The sequence below is a fragment of the Dendrobates tinctorius genome, unplaced genomic scaffold (assembly GCF_039654945.1).
Source record: "Dendrobates tinctorius isolate UK_male_01 unplaced genomic scaffold, ASM3965494v1 ptg000028l, whole genome shotgun sequence".
In the NCBI taxonomy this organism is placed as follows: domain Eukaryota; kingdom Metazoa; phylum Chordata; class Amphibia; order Anura; family Dendrobatidae; genus Dendrobates; species Dendrobates tinctorius.
Window position 1 is genome coordinate 45,974,749 of NW_027361696.1, and position 25,052 is coordinate 45,999,800.

Here is a 25,052-nt window from a genome sequence, read left to right on the forward strand (position 1 = left end):
TCCTCTCCTGACATACTCTGTGCTGCTGGAGATGTTCCTTCTCTATGGTCCTCTCCTGACATATTCTGTGCTGCTGGAGAAGTTGCTTCTTTTTAGTCCTATCCTGACATACTCTATGCTGCTGGAGACGGTCCCCCTCTGTGGTCCTCTCCTGACATACTCTGTGCGGCTGGAGACGGTCCCCCTCTATGGTCCTCTCCTGACATACTCTGTGCTGCTGGATACGGTCCTCCACTTAGGTCCTCTCCTGACCTTCTCTGTGCTGCTGGAAACTTTCCTCCTCTGTCGTCCTCTCCTGACATACTCTGTGCAGCTGGAGACGTTCATCCTCTGTGGTCCTCTCCTGACATACTCTGTGCGGCTGGAGACGGTCCCCCTCTATGGTTCTCTCCTGACATACTCTGTGCTGCTGGATACGGTCCTCCACTTAGGTCCTCTCCTGACATACTCTGTACTGCTGGTGACTTTATTCCTCTGTGGTCCTCTCCTGACATACTCTGTGCTGCCGGAGACGTTCCTCCTCTGTGGTCCTCTCCTGACCTTCTCTGTGCTGCTGGAAACTTTCCTCCTCTGTCGTCCTCTCCTGACATACTCTGTGCAGCTGGAGACGTTCATCCTCTGTGGTCCTCTCCTTACATACTCTGTTCTGCTGGAGACGTTCATCCTCTGCAGACCTCTCCTGACATACTCTATGCTGCTGAAAAAGTTCCTCCTCTGTGGTCTTCCCCTGACATACTCTGTGCTGCTGGAGACATTCCTCCTATGTGGTCCTCTCCTGACATACTCTGTGCTGCTGGAGACATTCCTCCTCTGTGGTCCTCTTCTGACATACTCTATGCTGCTGGAGACATTCCTCCTCTGTGGTCCTCTCCTGACATATTCTGTGCTGCTGGAGACGTTCCTTCTCTGCAGTCTCTCCTCACATACTCTGTGCTGCTGGAGATGTTCTTCCTCTGTGATCCTCTCCTGACATACTTTGTGCTGCTGGAGATCTTCCTCCTCTTATGTCCTCTCCTGACATACTCTGTACTGCTGGTGACGTTCCTCCTCTGTGGTCCTCTCCTGACATACTCTGTGCTGCTGGAGACATTCCTCCTCTGTGGTCCTCTTCTGACATACTCTATGCTGCTGGAGACGTTCCTTCTCTGCATTCCTCTCCTGACATACTCTGTGCTGCTGGAGACGTTCCTCCTCTGTGGTCCTCCTCTGACATACTCTGTGCTGCTGGAGATGTTCCTTCTCTGTGGTCCTCTCCTGACATACGCTATGCTGCTGGAGACATTCCTTCTCTGTGGTCCTCTCCTGACATACTCTGTGCTGCTGGAGATGTTCCTTCTCTGTGGTCCTCTCCTGACATACTCTATGCTGCTGGAGACATTCCTTCTCTGTGGTCCTCTCCTGACATATTCTGTGCTGCTGGAGAAGTTGCTTCTTTGTGGTCCTCTCCTGACATACTCTGTGCTGCTCGAGAAAGTCCCCCTCTGTGGTCCTCTCCTAACATACTCTGTGCTGCTGGAGAAGGTCCTCCACTTAGGTCCTCTCCTGACATACTCTGTACTGCTGGTGACTTTATTCCTCTGTGGTCCTCTCCTGACATACTCTGTGCTGCCGGAGACGTTCCTCCTCTGTGGTCCTCTCCTGACCTTCTCTGTGCTGCTGGAAACTTTCCTCCTCTGTCGTCCTCTCCTGACATACTCTGTGCAGCTGGAGACGTTCATCCTCTGTGGTCCTCTCCTTACATACTCTGTTCTGCTGGAGACGTTCATCCTCTGCAGACCTCTCCTGACATACTCTATGCTGCTGAAAAAGTTCCTCCTCTGTGGTCTTCCCCTGACATACTCTGTGCTGCTGGAGACATTCCTCCTCTGTGGTCCTCTCCTGACATACTCTGTGCTGCTGGAGACATTCCTCCTCTGGGGTCCTCTCCTGATATACTCTGTGCTGCTGGAGACGTTGCTCCTTTGTGGTCCTATGCTGACATACTCTGTGCTGCTGGACACGTTCCTCCTCTGGGGTCCACTCCTGATATACTCTGTGCTGATGCAGACGTTCCTCCTCTGCAGTCCTCTGCTGATATACACTGTGCTGCTGGAGACGTTCGTCCTCTGCGGTCCTCTCCTGACATACTCTGTGCTGCTGGAGATGTTTCCTCCTCTGTTCCTCTCCTGATATACTCTGTGCTGATGCAGATATTCCTCCTCTGTGGTCCTCTCCTGACATACATTGTGCTGCTGGAGACGTTCGTCCTCTGCGGTCCTCTCCTGACATACTCTGTACTGCTTGAAAAGTTCCTCCTCTGTGGTCCTCTCCTGACATACTCTGTGCTGCTGGAGACAATACTCCTCTGTCATCCTCTCCTGACATACTCTGTGCAGCTGGAGATGTACCTCCTCTGTGGTCCTCTCCTGACATATTCTGTGCTGCTGGAGACGTTCCTCCTCTGCGGTCCTCCTCTGACATACTCTGTGCTGCTGGAGACGTTCCTTCTTTGTGGTCCTATCCTGACATACTCTGTGCTGCTGGGGAAGTTCCTTCTCTGCAGTCCTCTCCTGACATATTCTGTGCTGCTGGAGACGTTCCTCCTCTGTGGTCCTCTCCTGACATACTCTGTGCTGCTCGAGACATTCCTTCTCTGCAGTCTTCTCCTGATATAATCTGTGCTGCTGGAGACGTTCCTCCTCTGCGGTCCTTTCCTGACATACTCTGTGCCGCTGGAGATGTTCCTCCTCTGTGGTCCTCTCCTGACATACTCTGTGCTGCTGGAGACATTCCTCCTCTGTGGTCCTCTTCTGACATACTCTATGCTGCTGGAGACGTTCCTTCTCTGCATTCCTCTCCTGACATACTCTGTGCTGCTGGAGACGTTCCTCCTCTGTGGTCCTCCTCTGACATACTCTGTGCTGCTGGAGATGTTCCTTCTCTGTGGTCCTCTCCTGACATACGCTATGCTGCTGGAGACATTCCTTCTCTGTGGTCCTCTCCTGACATACTCTGTGCTGCTGGAGATGTTCCTTCTCTGTGGTCCTCTCCTGACATACTCTATGCTGCTGGAGACATTCCTTCTCTGTGGTCCTCTCCTGACATATTCTGTGCTGCTGGAGAAGTTGCTTCTCTGTGGTCCTCTCCTGACATACTCTGTGCTGCTGGAGATGTTCCTTCTCTGTGGTCCTCCTCTGACATACTCTGTGCTGCTGGAGACATTCCTTCTCTGTGGTCCTCTCCTGACATACTCTGTGCTGCTGGAGACATTCCTTCTCTGTGGTCCCCTCCTGACATACTCTGTGCTGCTGGAGACATTCCTCCTCTGTGGTCCTCTCCGGACATAATCTGTGCTGCTGGAGATGTTCCTCTTCTCTGGTCCTCTCCTGACATACTCTGTGCTGCAGGAGACGTTCCTCCTTTGTGGTCCTCTCCTGACATACTCTGTACTGCTGGAGACGTTCCTTCTCTGCAGTCTCTCCTCACTTACTCTGTGCTGCTGGAGATGTTCTTCCTCTGTGATCCTCTCCTGACATACTCTGTGCTGCTGGAGACATTCCTCCTCTGTGGTCCTCTCCGGACATAATCTGTGCTGCTGGAGATGTTCCTCTTCTCTGGTCCTCTCCTGACATACTCTGTGCTGCAGGAGACGTTCCTCCTTTGTGGTCCTCTCCTGACATACTCTGTACTGCTGGAGACGTTCCTTCTCTGCAGTCTCTCCTCACTTACTCTGTGCTGCTGGAGATGTTCTTCCTCTGTGATCCTCTCCTGACATACTCTGTACTGCTGGTGACTTTCCTCCTCTGTGGTCCTCTCCTGACATACTCTGTGCTGCTGGAGACATTCCTCCTCTGTGGTCCTCTTCTGACATACTCTATGCTGCTGGAGACGTTACTTCTCTGCATTCCTCTCTTGACATATTTTGTGCTGCCGGAGACGTTCCTCGTTTATGGTCCTCTCCTGACACACTCTGTACTGCTGAAGACGTTACTCCTCTGTGGTCCTTTCCTGACATACTCTGTGCTGCTGGAGACGTTCCTCCTCTGTGGTCCTCTCCTGACATACTCTGTGCTGCTGGAGAAATTCCTCCTCTGTGGTCCTCTCCTGACAAACTATGTGCTGCTGGAAACGTTCCTTCTCTGCATTCCTCTCCTGACATACTCTGTGCTGCTGGAGACGGTCCTCCTATGTGGTACTCCTCTGAAATACTCTGTGCTGCTGGAGATGCTCCTTCTCTGTGGTCCTCTCCTGACATACTCTGTGCTGCTGGAGACGTTCCTTCTCTGTGGTCCTCTCCTGACATACTCTGTGCTGCTGGAGATGTTCCTTCTCTATGGTCCTCTCCTGACATATTCTGTGCTGCTGGAGAAGTTGCTTCTTTTTAGTCCTATCCTGACATACTCTATGCTGCTGGAGACGGTCCCCCTCTGTGGTCCTCTCCTGACATACTCTGTGCGGCTGGAGACGGTCCCCCTCTATGGTCCTCTCCTGACATACTCTGTGCTGCTGGATACGGTCCTCCACTTAGGTCCTCTCCTGACATACTCTGTACTGCTGGTGACTTTATTCCTCTGTGGTCCTCTCCTGACATACTCTGTGCTGCCGGAGACGTTCCTCCTCTGTGGTCCTCTCCTGACCTTCTCTGTGCTGCTGGAAACTTTCCTCCTCTGTCGTCCTCTCCTGACATACTCTGTGCAGCTGGAGACGTTCATCCTCTGTGGTCCTCTCCTTACATGCTCTGTTCTGCTGGAGACGTTCATCCTCTGCAGACCTCTCCTGACGTACTCTATGCTGCTGAAAAAGTTCCTCCTCTGTGGTCTTCCCCTGACATACTCTGTGCTGCTGGAGACATTCCTCCTATGTGGTCCTCTCCTGACATACTCTGTGCAGCTGGAGATGTACCTCTGTGGTCCTCTCCTGACATATTCTGTGCTGCTGGAGACGTTCCTCCACTGTGGTCCTCTCCTGACATACTTTGTGATGCTGAAGACATTCCTCCTCTGCCGTCCTCTCCTGACATACTCTGTACTGCTGGAGACATTCCTCCTCTGGGGTCCTCTCCTGATATACTCTGTGCTGCTGGAGACGTTGCTCCTTTGTGGTCCTATGCTGACATACTCTGTGCTGCTGGACACGTTCCTCCTCTGGGGTCCACTCCTGATATACTCTGTGCTGATGCAAACGTTCCTCCTCTGCAGTCCTCTGCTGACATATTCTGTGCTGCTGGAGACGTTCCTCCTCTGTGGTCCTCTCCTGACATACTCTGTGCTGCTGGAGATCTTCCTCCTCTGTGGTCCCCTCCTGACATACTCTGTGCTGCTGGAGACATTCCTCCTCTGTGGTCCTCTCCGGACATAATCTGTGCTGCTGGAGATGTTCCTCTTCTCTGGTCCTCTCCTGACATACTCTGTGCTGCAGGAGACGTTCCTCCTTTGTGGTCCTCTCCTGACATACTCTGTACTGCTGGAGACGTTCCTTCTCTGCAGTCTCTCCTCACTTACTCTGTGCTGCTGGAGATGTTCTTCCTCTGTGATCCTCTCCTGACATACTTTGTGCTGCTGGAGATCTTCCTTCTCTTATGTCCTCTCCTGACATACTCTGTACTGCTGGTGACTTTCCTCCTCTGTGGTCCTCTCCTGACATACTCTGTGCTGCTGGAGACATTCCTCCTCTGTGGTCCTCTTCTGACATACTCTATGCTGCTGGAGACGTTACTTCTCTGCATTCCTCTCTTGACATACTTTGTGCTGCCGGAGACGTTCCTCGTTTATGGTCCTCTCCTGACACACTCTGTACTGCTGAAGACGTTACTCCTCTGTGGTCCTTTCCTGACATACTCTGTGCTGCTGGAGACGTTCCTCCTCTGTGGTCCTCTCCTGACATACTCTGTGCTGCTGGAGAAATTCCTCCTCTGTGGTCCTCTCCTGACATACTATGTGCTGCTGGAAACGTTCCTTCTCTGCATTCCTCTCCTGATATACTCTGTGCTGCTGGAGACGTTGCTCCTTTGTGGTCCTATGCTGACATACTCTGTGCTGCTGGACACGTTCCTCCTCTGGGGTCCACTCCTGATATACTCTGTGCTGATGCAGACGTTCCTCCTCTGCAGTCCTCTGCTGATATACACTGTGCTGCTGGAGACGTTCGTCCTCTGCGGTCCTCTCCTGACATACTCTGTGCTGCTGGAGATGTTTCCTCCTCTGTTCCTCTCCTGATATACTCTGTGCTGATGCAGACATTCCTCCTCTGTGGTCCTCTCCTGACATACATTGTGCTGCTGGAGACGTTCGTCCTCTGCGGTCCTCTCCTGACATACTCTGTACTGCTTGAAAAGTTCCTCCTCTGTGGTCCTCTCCTGACATTCTCTGTGCTGCTGGAGACAATACTCCTCTGTCGTCCTCTCCTGACATACTCTGTGCAGCTGGAGATGTACCTCCTCTGTGGTCCTCTCCTGACATATTCTGTGCTGCTGGAGACGTTCCTCCTCTGCGGTCCTCCTCTGACATACTCTGTGCTGCTGGAGACGTTCCTTCTTTGTGGTCCTATCCTGACATACTCTGTGCTGCTGGGGAAGTTCCTTCTCTGCAGTCCTCTCCTGACATATTCTGTGCTGCTGGAGACGTTCCTCCTCTGTGGTCCTCTCCTGACATACTCTTTGCTGCTGGAGATCTTCCTCCTCTGTGGTCCCCTCCTGACATACTCTGTGCTGCTGGAGACATTCCTCCTCTGTGGTCCTCTCCGGACATAATCTGTGCTGCTGGAGATGTTCCTCTTCTCTGGTCCTCTCCTGACATACTCTGTGCTGCAGGAGACGTTCCTCCTTTGTGGTCCTCTCCTGACATACTCTGTACTGCTGGAGACGTTCCTTCTCTGCAGTCTCTCCTCACTTACTCTGTGCTGCTGGAGATTTTCTTCCTCTGTGATCCTCTCCTGACATACTTTGTGCTGCTGGAGATCTTCCTCCTCTTATGTCCTCTCCTGACATACTCTGTACTGCTGGTGACTTTCCTCCTCTGTGGTCCTCTCCTGACATACTCTGTGCTGCTGGAGACATTCCTCCTCTGTGGTCCTCTTCTGACATACTCTATGCTGCTGGAGACGTTACTTCTCTGCATTCCTCTCTTGACATACTTTGTGCTGCCGGAGACGTTCCTCGTTTATGGTCCTCTCCTGACACACTCTGTACTGCTGAAGACGTTACTCCTCTGTGGTCCTTTCCTGACATACTCTGTGCTGCTGGAGACGTTCCTCCTCTGTGGTCCTCTCCTGACATACTCTGTGCTGCTGGAGAAATTCCTCCTCTGTGGTCCTCTCCTGACATACTATGTGCTGCTGGAAACGTTCCTTCTCTGCATTCCTCTCCTGACATACTCTGTGCTGCTGGAGACGTTCCTCCTATGTGGTCCTCCTCTGACATACTCTGTGCTGCTGGAGATGTTCCTTTTCTGTGGTCCTCTCCTGACATACTCTGTGCTGCTGGAGATGTTCCTTCTCTGTGGTCCTCTCCTGACATACTCTGTGCTGCTGGAGATGTTCCTTCTCTATGGTCCTCTCCTGACATATTCTGTGCTGCTAGAGAAGTTGCTTCTTTTTAGTGCTATCCTGACATACTCTATGCTGCTGGAGACGGTCCCCCTCTGTGGTCCTCTCCTGACATACTCTGTGCGGCTGGAGACGGTCCCCCTCTATGGTCCTCTCCTGACATACTCTGTGCTGCTGGAGATGTTCTTTCTCTGTGTTCCTCTCCTGACATACTCTGTGCTGCTGGAGGAGTTGCTTCTTTGTGGTCCTATCCTGACATACTCTATGCTGCTGGAGACGGTCCCCCTCTGTGGTCCTCTCCTGACATACTCTGTGCTGCTGGAGACGTTCCTCCTCTGTTGTCCTCTCCTGACATACTCTGTGCTGCTGAAAAATTTCCTCCTCTGTGGTCTTCTCCTGACATACTCTGTGCTACTGGAGACCTTCCTCCTCTGTGGTCCTCTCTTGACATACTTTGTGATGCTGGAGACATTCCTCCTCTGCCGTCCTCTCCTGACATACTCTGTGCTGCTGGAGACAATACTCCTCTACGGTCCTCGCCTGACATACTTTGTGCTGCTGGAGACATTCCTCCTCTGTGCTCCTCTCCTGACATACTCTGTGCTGCTGGAGATGTACCTCCTCTGTTGTCTTCTCCTGACATACTTTGTGCTGCTGGAGACATTCCTCCTCTGTGGTCCTCTCCTGACATACTCTGCTGCTATAGGTGTTTCCCTTCTGTCGTCCTCTCCTGACATACTCTGTGCTGCTGGTGACGTTCCTCCTCTGTGGTCCACTCTTGACATATTCTGTGCTGCTGGAGACGTTCCTCCACTGTGGTCCTCTCCTGACATACTTTGTGATGCTGAAGACATTCCTCCTCTGCCGTCCTCTCCTGACATACTCTGTACTGCTGGAGACATTACTCCTCTACGGTCCTCTCCTGAAATACTCTGTGCTGCTGAAGACCCCATCCTCTGTGGTTCTTTCCTGAAATACTCTGTGCTGCTGGAGACGGTCCTCCACTATGGTCCTCTTCAGACATACTTTGTGATGCTGGAGACATTCCTCCTCTGCAGTCCTCTCCACACATACTCTGTGCTGCTGGAGACATTACTCTTCTGCGGTCCTCTCCTGAAATACTCTATGCTGCTGGAGACCTCCCTCCTCTGTGGTTCTTTCCTGACATACTCTGTGCTGCTGGAGACATTCCTCCTCTGTGGCCCTCTCCTGAAATACTCTGTGCTGCTGGAGACATTCCTCCTCTGCGGTCCTCTCCTGACATACTCTGTGCTGCTGGAGACGTTACTCCTCTGGGGTCCTCTACTGACATACTCTGTGCTGCTGGATATGTGCCTCCTCTGTGGTCCTCTCCTGACATACTCTGTGCTGCTGTAGACGGTCCTCCTCTGTGATCGTCTTCTGACATACTCTGTGCTGCTGGAGACATTCCTCCTCTGTGGTCCTCTCCTGAAATACTTTGTGCTGCTGGAGACATTCCTCCTCTGCGGTCCTCTCCTGACATACTTTGTGATGCTGGAGACATTCCTCCTCTGCAGTGCTCTCCTGACATACTCTGTGCTGCTGGAGACTTTACTCCACTGCGGTCTTCTCCTGAAATACTCTGTGCTGCTGGAGATGTACCTCCTCTGTGATTCTTTCCTGACATACTCTGTGCTGCTGGAGACATTCCAGCTCTGTGGTCCTCTCCTGACATACTCTGTGCTGCTGGAGATGTACCTCCTCTGTTGTCCTCTCCTGACATACTCTGTGCTGCTGGAGACATTACTCCTCTGTGGTCCTCTCCTGACATATACTGTGCTGCTGGAGATGTACCTCCTCTGTGGTCCTCTCTTCAAATACTCTGTGCTGCTGGAGACCTTCCTCCTCTATGGTCCTCTCTTGACATACTCTGTGCTGCTGCAGACATTCCTCTTCTACAGTCATCTCCTGACATACTCTGTGCTGCTGGAGACGGTCCTCCACTGTGGTCCTCTCCTGACATACTTTGTGATGCTGGAGACATTCCTCATCTGCAGTCCTCTCCTGACATACTCTGTGCTGCTGGAGACATTACTCCTCTGCGGGCCTCTCCTGAAATACTCTGTGCTGCTGGAGACATTCCTCCTCTGTGGTCCTCTCCTGACATACTGTGTTGCTAGAGACATTCCTCCTCTGCGGTCCTCTCCTATAATACTCTGTGCTGCTGGTGACGTTACTCCTCTGTGGTCCTCTCCTGACATACTCTGTGCTGCTGGATATTTACCGCCTCTGTGGTCCTCTCCTGACATACTCTGCTGCTGGAGACGGTCCTCCTCTGTGATCGTCTCCTGACATACTCTGTGCTGCTTGAGACATTCCTCTTCTGTGGTCCTCTCCTGACATACTCTGTGCTGCTGCAGACATTCCTCCTCTGTGGTACTCTCCTGACATACTCTGTGCTGCTGGAGACATTCCTCATCTTTGGTCCACTCCTGACATACTCTGTGCTGCTGGAGATGTACCTCCTCTGTGGTCCTCTCCTGACATACTATGTGCTGCTGGAGATGTACCTCCTCTGCGGTCCTCTCCTGACATACTCTGTGCTGCGGGAAACGGTCCCCGCCTGTGGTCCTCTCCTGACATACTCTGTGCTGCTGGAGACTTTCCTCCTCTTCACTCTTCTGCTGACATACTCTGTGCTGCTGGGAATGTTTCTCGCTGTGGTCCTCTCCTGACATACTCTGTGCTGCTGGAGACGTTCCTCCTCTGTGTTCCTCTCCTGACATACTCTGTGCTGCTGCAGATGTTCCTCCTCTGTGGTCCTCTCCTGACATACTCTGTGCTGCTGGAGACGTTCCTCCTCTGTGTTCCTCTCCTGACATACTCTGTGCTGCTGGAAACGGTCCCCCTCTGTGGTCCTATCCTGACATACTCTGTGCTGCTGGGATCGTTCCTCCTGTGTGGTCCACTCCTGACATACTCTGTGCTGCTGGAGACGTTCCTTTTCTGCAGTCCTCTCCTGACATACTTTGTGCTGCTGGAGACGGTCCCCCTCTTTGGTCCTCTCCTGACATACTCTGTTCTGCTGGGATCGTTCCTCCTGTGTGGTCCACTCCTGACATACTCTGTGCTGCTGGAGACATTCCTTCTCTGCAGTCCTCTCCTGACATACTCTGTGCTGCTGAAGACGGTCCCCCTCTGTGGTCCTCTCCTGACATACTCTGTGCTGCTGGAGATGGTCCCCTTCTGTGGTCCTCTCCTGACATACTCTGTGCTGCTGGAGATGTTCCTCCTCTTTGGTCCTCTCCTGACATACTCTGTGCTGCTGGGATCGTTCCTCCTGTGTGGTCCACTCCTGACATACTCTGTGCTGCTGGAGACGTTCCTTCTCTGCAGTCCTCTCCTGACATACTCTGTGCTGCTGAAGACGGTCCCCCTCTGGGGTCCTCTCCTGACATACTCTGTGCTGCTGGAGACGGTCCCCGTCTGTGGTCCTCTCCTGATATACTTTGTGCGGCTGGAGACGTTCCTCCTCTGTGGTCCTCTCCTGACATACTCTGTGCTGCTGGAGACGTTCCTCCTCTGTGTTCCTCTCCTGACATACACTGTGCTGCTGGACACGGTCCCCCTCTGTGGTCCTATCCTGACATACTCTGTGCTGCTGGGATCGTTCCTCCTGTGTGGTCCACTCCTGACATACTCTGTGCTGCTGGAGACGTTCCTTCTCTGCAGTCCTCTCCTGACATACTTTGTGCTGCTGGAGACGGTCCCCCTCTTTGGTCCTCTCCTGACATACTCTGTTCTGCTGGGATCGTTCCTCCTGTGTGGTCCACTCCTGACATACTCTGTGCTGCTGGAGACGTTCCTTCTCTGCAGTCCTCTCCTGACATACTCTGTGCTGCTGAAGACGGTCCCCCTCTGTGGTCCTCTCCTGACATACTCTGTGCTGCTGGAGATGGTCCCCGTCTGTGGTCCTCTCCTGACATACTCTGTGCTGCTGGAAATGTTCCTCCTCTTTGGTCCTCTCCTGACATACTCTGTGCTGCTGGGATCGTTCCTCCTGTGTGGTCCACTCCTGACATACTCTGTGCGGCTGGAGACGTTCCTTCTCTGCAGTCCTCTCCTGACATACTCTGTGCTGCTGAAGACGGTCCCCGTCTGTGGTCCTCTCCTGACATACTCTGTGCTGCTGGAGACGTTCCTCCTCTGTGGTCCTCTCCTGACATACTCTGTGCTGCTGGAGACGTTCCTCGTCTGTGGTCCACTCCTGACATACTCTGTGCTGCTGGAGATGTACCTCCTCTGTGGTCCTCTCCTGACATACTATGTGCTGCTGGAGACATTCCTCCTCTGTGGTCCTCTCCTGAAATACTCGGTGCTTCTGGAGACGTTCCTCCTCTTATGTCCTCTCCTGACATACTCTGTGCTTCTGGAGACGTTCCTCCTCAGTGGTCCTCTCCTGACATACTGTGTGCTGCTGGAGACGGTCCCCCTCTGTGGTCCTCTCCTGAAATACTCTGTGCTTCTGGAGACAATCCTCTTTTGTCTCCTGATTTAGATCTACGCAGGTTTGTGCTGAAATACTCTGTTCTGTTGGTGACAATCCATCTCTGTGATATTCCTGTTTACGTCAGCATGCATATTATCCTGAAATACTCTGTGCTGCAGGATCTTCTCTTTATTCCACTGTCACTCGTTGACATCTGCTCCATGTCTCCTGAAACGATTAGCACGTTCATTTCCTGAAATACTCTGTGCTGATGGGAGATACTTCTCTGCATTCTGCCTCTCCTGAAATATTCTTTCCCATTACCCCATCCTCATCAACATCCTAGGAGTAAAATTGGCCTGCGCCTCTGATAGGTCTTGCAAAATTTTCTTCTTAAATCATCTGTGTTGCTGTGAATCTGGTACAAAATCCTTCATTCGGAAATCCAATATGTAAAAATTCTGAGTTCCGCACCGGATTATAATTCCTACCAAAGTCAGTAAATGTGCCGCAGCAGCAGAAAAACAAGACTCAGAAGTGTGGGATCTGTCACTTTTTCTACGAAGTGTTCATAGCTGGCATGTAAAAGTCATCATTGTGTTTTCGGTATTATGTCGCTCTCCTGTTTTTTCGTTTAATTTCTTTTCTTCCCCTATGGAAGGAAAGTGATTCTAACAGCAGAATAGTGAGTACAGCTCTGGGGTATAATACAGGATGTAACTCAGGATCAGTACAGGATCAGTAATGTAATGTATGCACACAGTGACTGCACCAGCAGAATAGTGAGTGCAACTCTGGAGTATAATACAGGATGTAACTCAGGATCAGTAATGTAATGTTTGCACACATTGACTGCACCACCAGAATATTGAGTGCAGCTCTGGAGTATAATACAGGATGTAACTCTGGATCAGTAATGTAATATATGTACATAGTGACTGCACCAGCAGAATAGTGAGTGCAGCTCTGAGGTATAATACAGGATGTAACTCAGGATCAGTAATGTAATGTTTGTACACAGTGACTGCACCAGCAGAATATTGAGTGCAGCTCTGGAGTATAATACAGGATGTGACTCAGGATCATTAATTTATGTACACAGTGTCTGCACCAGCAGAATAGTGAGTGCAGCTCTGGGGTATAATACAGGATGTAACTCAGGATCAGTAATGTAATGTATGTACACAGTGTCTGCACCAGCAGAATAGTGAGTGCAGCTCTGGGGTGTAATACAGGATGTAACTCAGGATCAGTAATGTAATGTAGGTACACAGTGACTGCACCATCAGAATAGTGAGTGCAGCTCTGGAGTATAATACAGGATGTAACTCAGGATCAGTAATGTATGTACACAGTGTCTGCACCAGCAGAATAGTGAGTGCAGCTCTGGGGTGTAATACAGGATGTAACTCAGGATCAGTTATGTAATGTATGTACACATTGACTGCACCAGCAGAATAGTGAGTGCAGCTCTGGTGTGTAATACAGGATGTAACTCAGGATCAGTAATGTAATGTAGGTAAACAGTGACTGCACCAGCAGAATATTGAGTGCAGCTCCGGAGTATAATACAGAACGTAACTCAGGATCAGTAATGTATGTACACAGTGTCTGCACCAGCAGAATAGTGAGTGCAGCTCTGGGGTATAATACAGGATGTAATTCAGCATCAGTAATGTATGTACACAGTGACTGCACCAGCAGAATAGTGAGTGCAGCTCTGGAGTATAGTACAGGATTTAACTCAGGATCAGTAATATAATGTAGGTACACAGTGACTGCACCAGCAGAATAGTGAGTGCAGCTCTGGAGTATAATACAGGATGTAACTCAGGATCAGTACAGGATCAGTAATGTAATGTATGTACACAGTGACTGCAACAGCAGAATAGTGAGTGCAGCTCTAGAGTATAATACAGGATGTAACTCAGGATCAGTAATGTAATGTAGGTACACAGTGACTGCACCAGCAGAATATTGAGTGCAGCTCTGGAGTATATTACAGGATGTGACTCAGGATCATTAATTTATGTACACAGTGTCTGCACCAGCAGAATAGTGAGTGCAGCTCTAAGGTATAATACAGGATGTAGCTCAGGATCAGTAATGTAATGTATGTACACAGTGACTGCACCAGCAGAATAGTGAGTGCAGCTCTGGAGTATATTACAGGATGTGACTCAGGATCATTAAGTTATGTACACAGTGTCTGCACCAGCAGAATAGTGAGTGCAGCTCTAGAGTATAATACAGGATGTAACTCAGGATCAGTAATGTAATGTAGGTACACAGTGACTGCACCAGCAGAATATTGAGTGCAGCTCCGGAGTATAATACAGGATGTAACTCAGGATCAGTAAGGTATGTACACAGTGTCTGCACCAGCAGAATAGTGAGTGCAGCTCTGGGGTATAATACAGGATGTAACTCAGGATCAGTAATGTATGTACACAGTGTCTGCACCAGCAGAATAGTGAGTGCAGCTCTGGCGTATAATACAGGATGCAACTCGGGATCAGTACAGGATCAGTAATGTAATGCATGCCCAGTGACTGCGGTAGCAGAATACTGAGTGCAGCTTGGGAGTATAATACAGGATGTAACTCAGGATCAGTAATGTAATGTATGTACACATTGACTGCACCAGCAGAATAGTGAGTGCAGCTCTGGAGTATAATACAGGATGTAACTCAGGATCAGTATTGTAATTTATGTTCACAGTGACTGCACCAGCAGAATAGTGAGTGGAGCTCTGGAGTATAATATAGGATGTAACTCAGGATCAGTATAGGATCAGTAATGTAATGTGTGTACATAGTGACTGCACCAGCAGAATAGTGAGTGCAGCTCTGGTGTATAATACAGGATGTAACTCAGGATCAGTAATGTAATGTATGTACACAGTGACTGCACCAGCAGAATAGTGAGTGCAGCTCTGGAGTATAATATAGGATGTAACTGAGGATCAGTAATGTAATGTATGTACACAGTGACTGCACCAGCACAATAGTGAGTGCAGCTCTGGAGTATAATACAGGAGGTAACTCAGGATCAGTACAGGATCAGTAATGTATGTACACAGTGACTGCACCAGCAGAATAGTGAGTGCAGCTCTTGGGTATAATACAGGATATAACTCAGGATCAGTAATGTAATGTATGTACACAGTGACTGCACCAGCAGAATAGTGAGTGCAGCTCTGGAGTATAATATAGGATGTAACTGAGGATCAGCATAGGATCAGTAATGCAATTTATTTACCAAGTGACTACTGTTTATATAGAGTGGATCTATTTACAAGGAATCAGTGAGTAAAGGAAGCCATACCCTATAGTGTGAGATGACATAGGTGACAGACAGTATGTAACACTTTGCTATTTGGACTATGTGACATTGGAATGACAATGTCAGACAGTTCTGCTCGTTACCTATGCGTCGTGCTGCAGTCAGACGGTCATTGGTTATTCCTCACATAGTCTCAGCTTGTGACCTCGGTACTACTGACACGAGAATGCACTTTGTGGTTTAAAAAAAATAGCTTGCAAAATATTAGGGAAGTGGTGATGATATGATGTGTAGTGAGGACACGGCTGTGAATGAGCATCTGACTCCACCGGAGGGAAAAAAACATTAAAAATAGAAACTCAGACTTCTGTATAGACACTGTACATTCCTACTGAAGGGGGTTTTAAAGGGATGTAACATTTAAACAACCCCTTTAACTATGGAAAGCCCAAAAGCTAAGTATCCTTTCTATAAAAAATAATATGGGAAATAGGCACCAAATAATACCGACATATCTGGTGTCCCCATAATCATAACAGACCCTCACAATTACTGTATCCCATTATTTATAAGGCTCAGTGAACAACATATATATTTTTTTCCTTTTCCCTAATAAATAATATTATGTTTCCTCTTTTTTTTTCGTTTCTAAACCTTTTATTTTTGATGGGTGAAAACACCCACATTTTCCAAGGTGCAGTTGTCCATAGGCTTCGTTCAGGCGTCCATTTTCTCCCAAATACAACATGTACCCATTATAATCTATGGCATTGCTCATGCTTGTTCGTGCTGGTGCCCCCCCCCCCCAAAAAAAAAAAAAACTGCATGTCTGCTTTTGATCCGAGTCATGGATTGCAAACACTCGTATAAGTCTTCATTTTAATAGCGGTTCCTTTTTTGTTTTTTTTTTAAATTACAGAAAATGACTGCTGGTAAAAAAAAAAAGGACACTTGGATCAAAAATCGGTAAGAATCCAATAGAAAAAAAAAAGCGGACTTCCGGAAATGGCGTAAGTGGTTTATCACCGGGTAGCGTTTTTATTTTACATTACATGTATATTTTTTAATTTTGAAAAAAAACTTGTTGATTTGTGGCCGGAATCGGTGCTGGGAAACGGCCGTCTCTTGCGGGTGGATAGACCCGCCTGGTACGGGCAGCCAAGGAGTTAAGCGCAATGCTCTTGAGGTTGAGCAGGAATAGGCAAGTGACAGAGTGCTGTGTGACAGAGTTATACAAGGACAGACAGAGGGGCCCCCTCCCCGCTCACTGCAGGTCTCCTTCCTCCTCCTCCTCCTCCTCGTTCTGTCTCTTCTACTCTCTCAGCTTTGTTCTGCTCTCTTTTCTTTTTTTGCTTTACCTGTGTCTCTTCTTGCTCATTGAACCCCACCCTCTACCACCATTGGTAGCCCACTGGCCCCCTTTGCTAGCCCCGCACTCTTTTCCATAGTGCCGCACTTTCTCCACCGCGCCGCCCTCTCCCATCCGACTATATTTAGCCTAACTCTGTCCTAGAAAGATCCTGTCTGGCTATTCCCAACCGGGTCCGGCATCTGCCCCATCTTTGTTCTGATCGTCCATCCTGGGAATTCCACTTGCAGAACCTCTTAGAGCAATTGCGCCTCCATTCCGTAAAGCGCAGAGCATCGCGCACTGAGCCTTTAATTCTACGTGTGCGCCGCAGAAAAAAAAAACCGCCCAATATTTCCTGCAAAGTTACCCCCCTTGCTGTATATTATTCTAAGCTAATAGGCAATACTTTGCCTCTGCAGTCTACTGCTCCCATGATCCGAGCCTTGACGGAGCACCGACCTCCCACCATTAACCGCCGACAGCCCTTCCTATCATCCTGCCTTTTTTTCTGCAGAGCTTATTCGGTTCTGCTGCTTGAAAAGAAAATCTCTTATTAGGGTGGAATTTGATTTTCTCAGGGGATCTTGGGCTCCTTTTTTGCCCCCTTTTGTACTTTTTAGGCTACGTAATAGTAGTGGAATGTAATTTTCTATGGGGGGGGCTAAAAATAATTAAAAAACTAAAGTAAAATCGATTAGTAGAACCGAATAATAGTTTGATTTGTAAAATATTCCTCATTTTTTGTCCGTTTTTGTAGCTTTTAATCAGCAAAAATACTAGAAAAAAGCATCAGATATTTTTCATATATGTTTCATTTTTTGCTCAATTTTTATAGTTAAAAAATATGGAGAGAAAAAAATAAAAACAGGGTGGGCCATTTATATGGATACACCTGGGTGGTCCATTTATAAAGTTGGATCCAAAATGGCCGACTTCAAAATGGCCGCCACTGTCACCACCCATCTTGAAAAGTTTCCCCCCCCTCCCGTATACTAATGTACCACAAACAGGAAGCTGATATCACCAACTATTCCCATTTTATTTAGGGGTTTCCATATGAGTGGCCCACTCAGGTTTATCCATATAAATGGCCCATGTATATTTTACGAGTCAGACATTGATTTTCTAGGTATGAAGTCTATTTTTGCCAAGTTCCCCGGGGGTATTTGCATGTCTGCCAACCAAAGCTGGTATAAAAGGTGCCGGGTTGGTGATTTTAGTCGTGTAGCGAGGACTTTTTTCACCCGAGGCATAGTTTCAGTTTCCTGCCCCAGCCCTGGGACTAAATACCCAGGGAAAGAGGCAAAGCTGGGAAAAACCAGCCTGAGATAGTCATTTTTGCCAGGCGACGGCCGCCATATTGGCTGAGATTTATTAGCCAAGTCTGTTGTCATCGTTGCGGCTGTCGAGACCGACATCATATTCATAGTAATGGATGTCAAAAGTAAATCATTGGCTTTCTATAAAAAAAATTGCTTTATTTTGGATGGGGGGGGCAAAATCGTTTCTGTAATTGGTTGCTATAGAGATCAAAAAAAATTTCCTTAAAGGAATTTTTCATAAATTTCCTCTGATTTGTTACGGTGCCCATAGCGACCAATCACAATGCAGCTTTCATTTTCCAAGTGCCCTGTAAGAAATGTGATTGGTTGCTAGGGGTAACAAAGAGACTTCTTATATCTCTCCGAGTGGATCTTGTTGCCCATAGCAACCAGGGATATTGGCTGTGATTGGTTGCTAGGGGTAGCAAAGATATTTCATAAATGTGTCCCATTGGTCTCGGTACCCATAGCAAACAATTACAATGCAGCTTTCATTTTTCAAGGGGACTACACGAAAGGTGATTGGTTGCTAGGAGTAACAAATATACTTTATAAATCTCTCGATCTTGTTGCCCATAGCAACCATGGGTATTAGTTGTGCCGGGTAACATAGATATTTCATAAATCTGTCCAAGTGGGTCTTGGTACCCATAGCAACCAATCACAATGCAGCTTACAGTTTTAAACGGCATTATAAGAAATGAAAGCTTCACTGTGATTGGTTTTACTTGATAAATATCTCGTAGTGGATCTTGTTGCCCATAGCAACCAATCAGAGCGCAGCTTTTACTTCCCTTCCAGGGCGGTTTTGAGAAATGAGTGCTGAGCTCTAAGAGGTTGCTATGGGTACCAAAGCCAGTTTTCTGTCCGCCATTTTGAATAAACATACAGTGCGGCCTAAATGGGTATACATAACAATATATATATTTAACGAAGTCATATGGTGACCGGACCTTGTGGTTTACAGATCCTCTCGCCCTAATTTTTTCGCATGTGAATGGGCTCGTATTGCGATACCGTGCAGCGACGCATCACGGCAAAAGTCACCACGCGTTTCAAGCCTTAATCTGACTATGAAAGGTTTTTTTCGCTATGTCTCATGTGCGACTGGTAATTTTGTAGGGCCCCTTTTTCCGCGGTACTGTTGTACATCGGGCCCATTCGTGTGTCTCTAGCGGTTGCTTTCGTCTTTGTGTCCCCCTTTTCTCCCTCTCACCTCTCCCCTCCCCCCATGTCTCTCTCTTCTTCCCTCCCCCCATCCTCTCGCCCTCCCTGCGGCTCTGCACTGGATGAGGAGATGGAATTTTTCGCCTTGGCGTGGAGCCAGCACTGCCTCTCTGAGCAAAAGAGGAGAGAAGGAGGCAGAGATAGAAGAGAGGTGGAGAGAGGAAGAAGCAAGGAGGGGGACAGAGGAGAGAGGTGGAGAGGGGCTGTCGGGGTAAAACGATAAAGGGGGAAACATTACCGAGAAATTTAGGGATAGATTTTGCAGAGAAGACATCAGTGTATAAGTCGTCGGTTATAAAAAAAAAAAATTACGGCGGATTTTGAAATTTTCGAAAATTCTTATTTTTTAAGCAGATCCTCCCTAAAATATTCGTAAAAAACTCTTTGAAAACTTTTCCTAAAAATTTTAGTGTTTGAGTTATTTTTCTTTCTGCTTTTCAGTCAGATCCTGATGGATTCCGACCCAAACTAAGCACCGTCCAATCAAAAGGCTGCGAAAACACTTTCGAGAAAGAAAAAACTTTTCCAAAATTGTTTTAAAGTCTTATCAAGGCTGGGAGCACACAGAGGGTTTTTTTTTTTGAGACAATCAAAAAGTTGAATTTTTCAAGCAGAAACCATTTCGAGAAATGCTCCTTTTTTTGGAGATATGGAGAGTTTGTTTTCCTGGAGTGTTTTAAGGCAAAGATTTTTGACAAGTATTTGGAAGCGTATCCGCACCAAAATCCACATCAAAAGCCCCTTCAAGTACTCTTTGACGTGGATTTTGGCGCGGATAGGGTTTGTGCACATTGAGTTTTTTCAGAATTCTTGAATCATAAAGTGAGCAGAAACTCTACAAATCATCCACAAAAAAAATGGCATTTCCACAGTCCCTGCTCCAAAAACTCCAAAAAAAGAATCAGTGTGCACATAGCTTTACACTTCAAAATCCTTATAAAAAAATCTATGTGGACATACCCCAAAAACTTAATGAAACACTTCAGAAAAATAAACATTTCCAAAAACTGTTGAAGCAGTTTTCACTAGACTAATTCGTCATTTTGAACTCCTTGTGAACATTGCCTTTAAGGCCACGTTCACTAATTCGTGTTGGTAAAGTCAAACACTTTCGCAATTTACTGCTTATTCAAATTTTAATCCGTTCTTGAGATATTAAAACTTCTTTTGATTACAACTAGTTGCCTAGGAGACCGACCACCTCTGCTGTCTGGCTTGTAAGCCCCGAGCTGAAGTTTGCTGGGATTAGGAGGTAAGGCCGGGGTCACACTTGCAACTGCAGTGCGAGAAACTAGCGTGAGTCTCTTGCATCAATACCCGGCACTCGGGACTGGAGCGTTCAGCTGCACAGAAATACATGCAGAGCCACACTCCGGTCCCGAGTGCCGGCGGCAGTGCCGGGTATTGAGTGCCTATTGTCTGAGACTTGCTTTCAAGTTACAACAGCCACTGTGGAGAGGTTGCTGCAACTACATTAAAGTTTATACAGTGGGGAAAATAAGTATTTGATGTTCTGCCGATTATTCAATTTTTCCCACGTACAAAGAATGGAGAGGTCTGTAATTTTTATTGTCGGTACACTTCACCCGTGAGTAGTGTTGAGCATTCCGATACTGCAATATCGGGTATCGGCCGATATTCGCGGTATCGGAGTTCCGATACTGAGTTCCGATACTTTTAGAATACCGGAATCGGAAGTTCCCATAATGCAATGAGCCAGTTTGATTTTATTCAGCCAATGAGGATTCCTAAGAAGTGTGGGCACATCCTGTTATGCATGTTAGGCATGTTAACTAATGGCATGGCTGTGATTGGCTGCGAGCAGACCACCCAGCTGCTCCTCCTGGGCGTCCATTGTAAAAGGGAAATGTTGAACGTGTGGATGATGATTAAAGTTTATGAGTGAATGATTCGTGACGTCACCTGTGGTGTTCGGCAATGAAGATGTTAAACTGACGCTGCAGACAGATCCTCTGGGACAGATGGTGTGGTGCAGCTTTGATGTTGTGGCCCTCCACAGGTAGGGCTGTAGTCCCAGGGCATTGTAGATGAAGAGATAGGGGAGAAACGTAGATGGTGCAGTGCCAGGCACAGAGATGTAGCAGTGCTGAGTGTGTTGGCGCAGGAATAACTGGAGAACACCAGGGCATGTAGTTCCAAAGCTTTACTCACAGTCTGTTGTGCATACAGGTGCCTGCATCCGTGCCGTGTCCTCCGGGTCAGGGGCTCAGTCAACCTCCAAGCTAGATGAAGCACTCTGTTCCAACACTCCGCCAACATGTGTCTTTTCTGAACGTCTCCCTCTATTGCTACACAACCCCTTTAACATAGTCAATATCTTTGTCATTCCGAACGTCTTAACAAAAAAATTAATTCCTGCTATTCCATTTGATTGGGCTAAACCTCTATGCCTTTAATGTCTCCTCCACCTCCCCCCAATACATTCTACATTATTATTAGTTGTTTTTCTTCATGTAGAATTAACCTACAAGGAAAGAAAGGGTTTATTTTAATTCCGATATTTCTGTCCCATTGACTTGCATTGGTTTCCGGTATCGGAATCGACGATATCCGATACTTTTTTGGTATCGGTCCAATCTAATCCTATCCGATATTTCCCGATATCGGAAGGTATCGCTGAACACTACCCGTGAGAGAAAGAATCTTAGCAAAAATTCAGAAAATCACATTGTATGATTTCTACATACCGTATATACTCATGTATAAGCAGACTCGAGTATAAGCCGACCCTCCTAATTTTGCCACAAAAAACTGGGAAAACATATTGATTCGTGTATAAGCCTAGGGTGGAAAATGCAGCAGCTACTGGTAAATTTCAAAAATAAAAATAGATACCAATAAAAGTAAAATTAATTGAGAAATCAGTAGGTTAAATGTTTTTGAATATCGATATTGAATCAGGAGCCCCATATAATGCTCCATACAGTTCATGATGGCCCATAAGATGCTCCATACAAAATACACCCCATATAATGCTGCACAAAGGTTAATAATGGCTCCATAAGGTGCTCCATAGAATAATATGCCCCCTATGCTGCCCATGTTCCATAAATTATGCCCCCATATACTGCCCCATAAGATGCTCCATAGATTATGCCCCATAAGTTGCTCCATAGATTATGCCCCCATAAGAGGCTCCATACATTACGCCCCCATAAGATGCTCCATACATTATGCCCCATATGCTGCTCCATAAGATGCTCTATAGAATAGGCCCTATATAGTGCTGCAGCTGCAAATAAAAAAACAATGACGCACTCACCTCTCATGAAGGCTGAAGGCCAGGTGCCGGTGTCACCGCTGGCTCAGGGCTCCGGCACCTGAGATATTTACCTGTCCGTGGTCGATCGCTGTGCGCCACTGTCTTCCGGGTCCCTCTGTCAGTGATTGTGCAGGCAGAGGGCGTGGCGCGCACTGACTACGTCACCACGCCCTCTGACCTGAACATCACAGACAGGACGGGGAGGACAGAGCGGCCACAGCGGTGGACCAGGAATAGGTGAATATCTCAGGATACAAATCCAGCTCACCAGATACGGCATTCCAACATCGGAGCACGAGACCGCTGTGTCAAAGCGCACAATCCAAGGCAATGAGAAAAAACTTTGTCATGATTAAGAGTGCCTAGCCACTCGAAACGCGTAGATCGATCGCATGCCTTGTAACTCATGCTGGCTTTTAAACCTCATTTCTATTGAGTGAATAAAGAATATTTTTTACTACATCGTGGAGCTGGACAAAGTTTTTTCTCATTGCCATAGGTGAATATCGCATATACTTACTCCCTCCTGGTGCGGTTTCTGCAGCCCCTCCTGGTGCGGTCTCCGGCAGCTCTTCCTTCAGCGGTCACGTGGTACCGCTCATTAAAGTCATGAATATGTGCATATTCATTACTCTAATGAGCGGTACCACGTGACTGCTGAAGGAGCGTGCCTGAGACCGTGGGAGAAGTGGGGGGGCTGCAGAAACCACGCCGGGGGGTCAGTATGATCTCTGACAACCCCGCTCCCCCTCCCCCACCAACCCCCATATATGACTCACCTATAAGCTGACAGGGGGACTTTCAGCCCAAAAAAAATGGGCTGAAAATCTCGGCTTATACACGAGTATATATGGTAATTCATTTATATTTTATTGCATGAAATAAGTATTTGATACAATAGTAAAACAGAACTTATTATTTAGTATTGCAATTACAGAGCTCAGTTGTTTACTGTAGTTTTGGACCAGGTTTGAACACACTGCAGCAGGGATTTTGGCCCCCTCTTTCATATAGCTCTTTTCCAGATCTTTCAGGTTTCGGAGCTGTCACTCGGCAACATTGAGTTTCAGCTCCCTCCAAAGATTTTCTATTGGGTTCAGGTCTGGAAACTGGCTAGGCCACTCCAGGACCTTGAATTGCTTCTTATGGAGCCACTCCTTAGTTACCCTGGCTGTGTATTTCGGGTCATTGTCATGCTGGAAGAACCAGCCACGACCCATCTTCAATGCTGTTACTGAGGGAAAGAGGTTATTGTCCAAAATCTTGCGATACATGACCCCATCCATCCTCCCTTCAATATGGTGCAGTCGTCCGGTCCCCTTTGCAGAAAAGTGTGATGTTTCCCCCACCATGCTTCACGGTTGGGAGGGTGTTTTTGGGGTTGTACTTATCCTTCCTCCAAGCACGGCGAGTGGAGTTGATAGGAAAAAGTTCTATTCTGGTCTCATCTGACCACATGACCTTCTCCCATGCCTCCTCTGGATCATCCAGATGGTCAGTGACGTGAAGTGACCAGTGCTGACGTGAGCAGGAGGAACTTGCGTGCCCTGCAGGATTTTAATCCATGACGGCGTAGTGTGTTACTAAAGGTAATGTTTGAGACTATATGTGCAACTTGCAACAAAGAAAAAACAATAGTGTTTGTATTTTTGCAGTGATCTTAGCACTGTGACCCTCATTCATAATCAGAAGATTAATCGGTCCTTGGCAAGTAATGGTAATGAAAAGGGTTGTGTTGGAACCCACCAGTGCCTGCCACCATTGCCAGAAATCGAACCTGCTGGGTTCCTATATGACTTGGAATTTTGGTAGTGAGACAATGCAATCACATGCTGCATGTCCAAATGTCGTTGTGTAGCCCTATCCTAAATAATATCTACCATACTCCTGTCATGCACCATATCCTTGCATAATGGTAGTAATATGAGGGTGTGACTCACTTCCAGACAGACCTAAAAGAGGAAGAGACGTCAATCTTTGGGTTACTGGGTGATTGAAAAAAGGTCCCCTTGACACTTGTCACATAATTGAATTTTTCTAAAAATTACTCCCATAGACTACCATGTCACACTGAGGCAGAAAAAATTATAGATGTCTATGTAAAAAGTTTTGCTGAGGTCTTTAGGCATAATCTGAGCTAAAAAAAAGTGGCACATAGCATTTTTCTGCAGAAATCTTCTACTTTTTCCTACTCTTGCTCATTCGAAAATGCTGCATGGGCGTGGTTTGCTGGAAGTGGGTGTGGTATAACATTTTTAGATAGATTTTTAATTGAAAACCTTTTAATAACTCAGATGCAATTTATTCCATTACTTTTTTTCATAAAATGCTAGTCTTAAAGGGGATCATTCACGTACCATAAATTTGTAAAAAAAATTTTTGCTGTAGATGCCGCTGTTTTCTTGATTCTGGCGTGGTTTCCCTTTTGTTCCTGTGCCTTTGCATTCCTGAGATATGGCCTCCTCTTCCCTGTATGCAAGTCTAGTCTTTTATTCTAAGTGGGCGTGGCCCTCACTACTCCTCTGTGGGCGTGTTCTTGAGGACTGTGCCCAGTTAGCTAAAAATTGACTAGATTTACAGACAGGGAAGAGAGGCCATATCTCAGGAATGGAG

General features: G+C 47.6%; 1 long non-coding RNA gene across 1 annotated transcript in view; it reads left to right on the top strand.

Moving 5' to 3' along the window:
* LOC141085343 (uncharacterized) overlaps positions 1–25,052 on the top strand; it is a 198,964-nt gene that overhangs the window by 29,584 nt on the left and 144,328 nt on the right. Inside the window, exon 2 of the long non-coding RNA XR_012231278.1 lies at positions 16,176–16,222. This is a non-coding gene — a long non-coding RNA (uncharacterized lncRNA). The remainder of the gene's footprint in view (positions 1–16,175; positions 16,223–25,052) is intronic.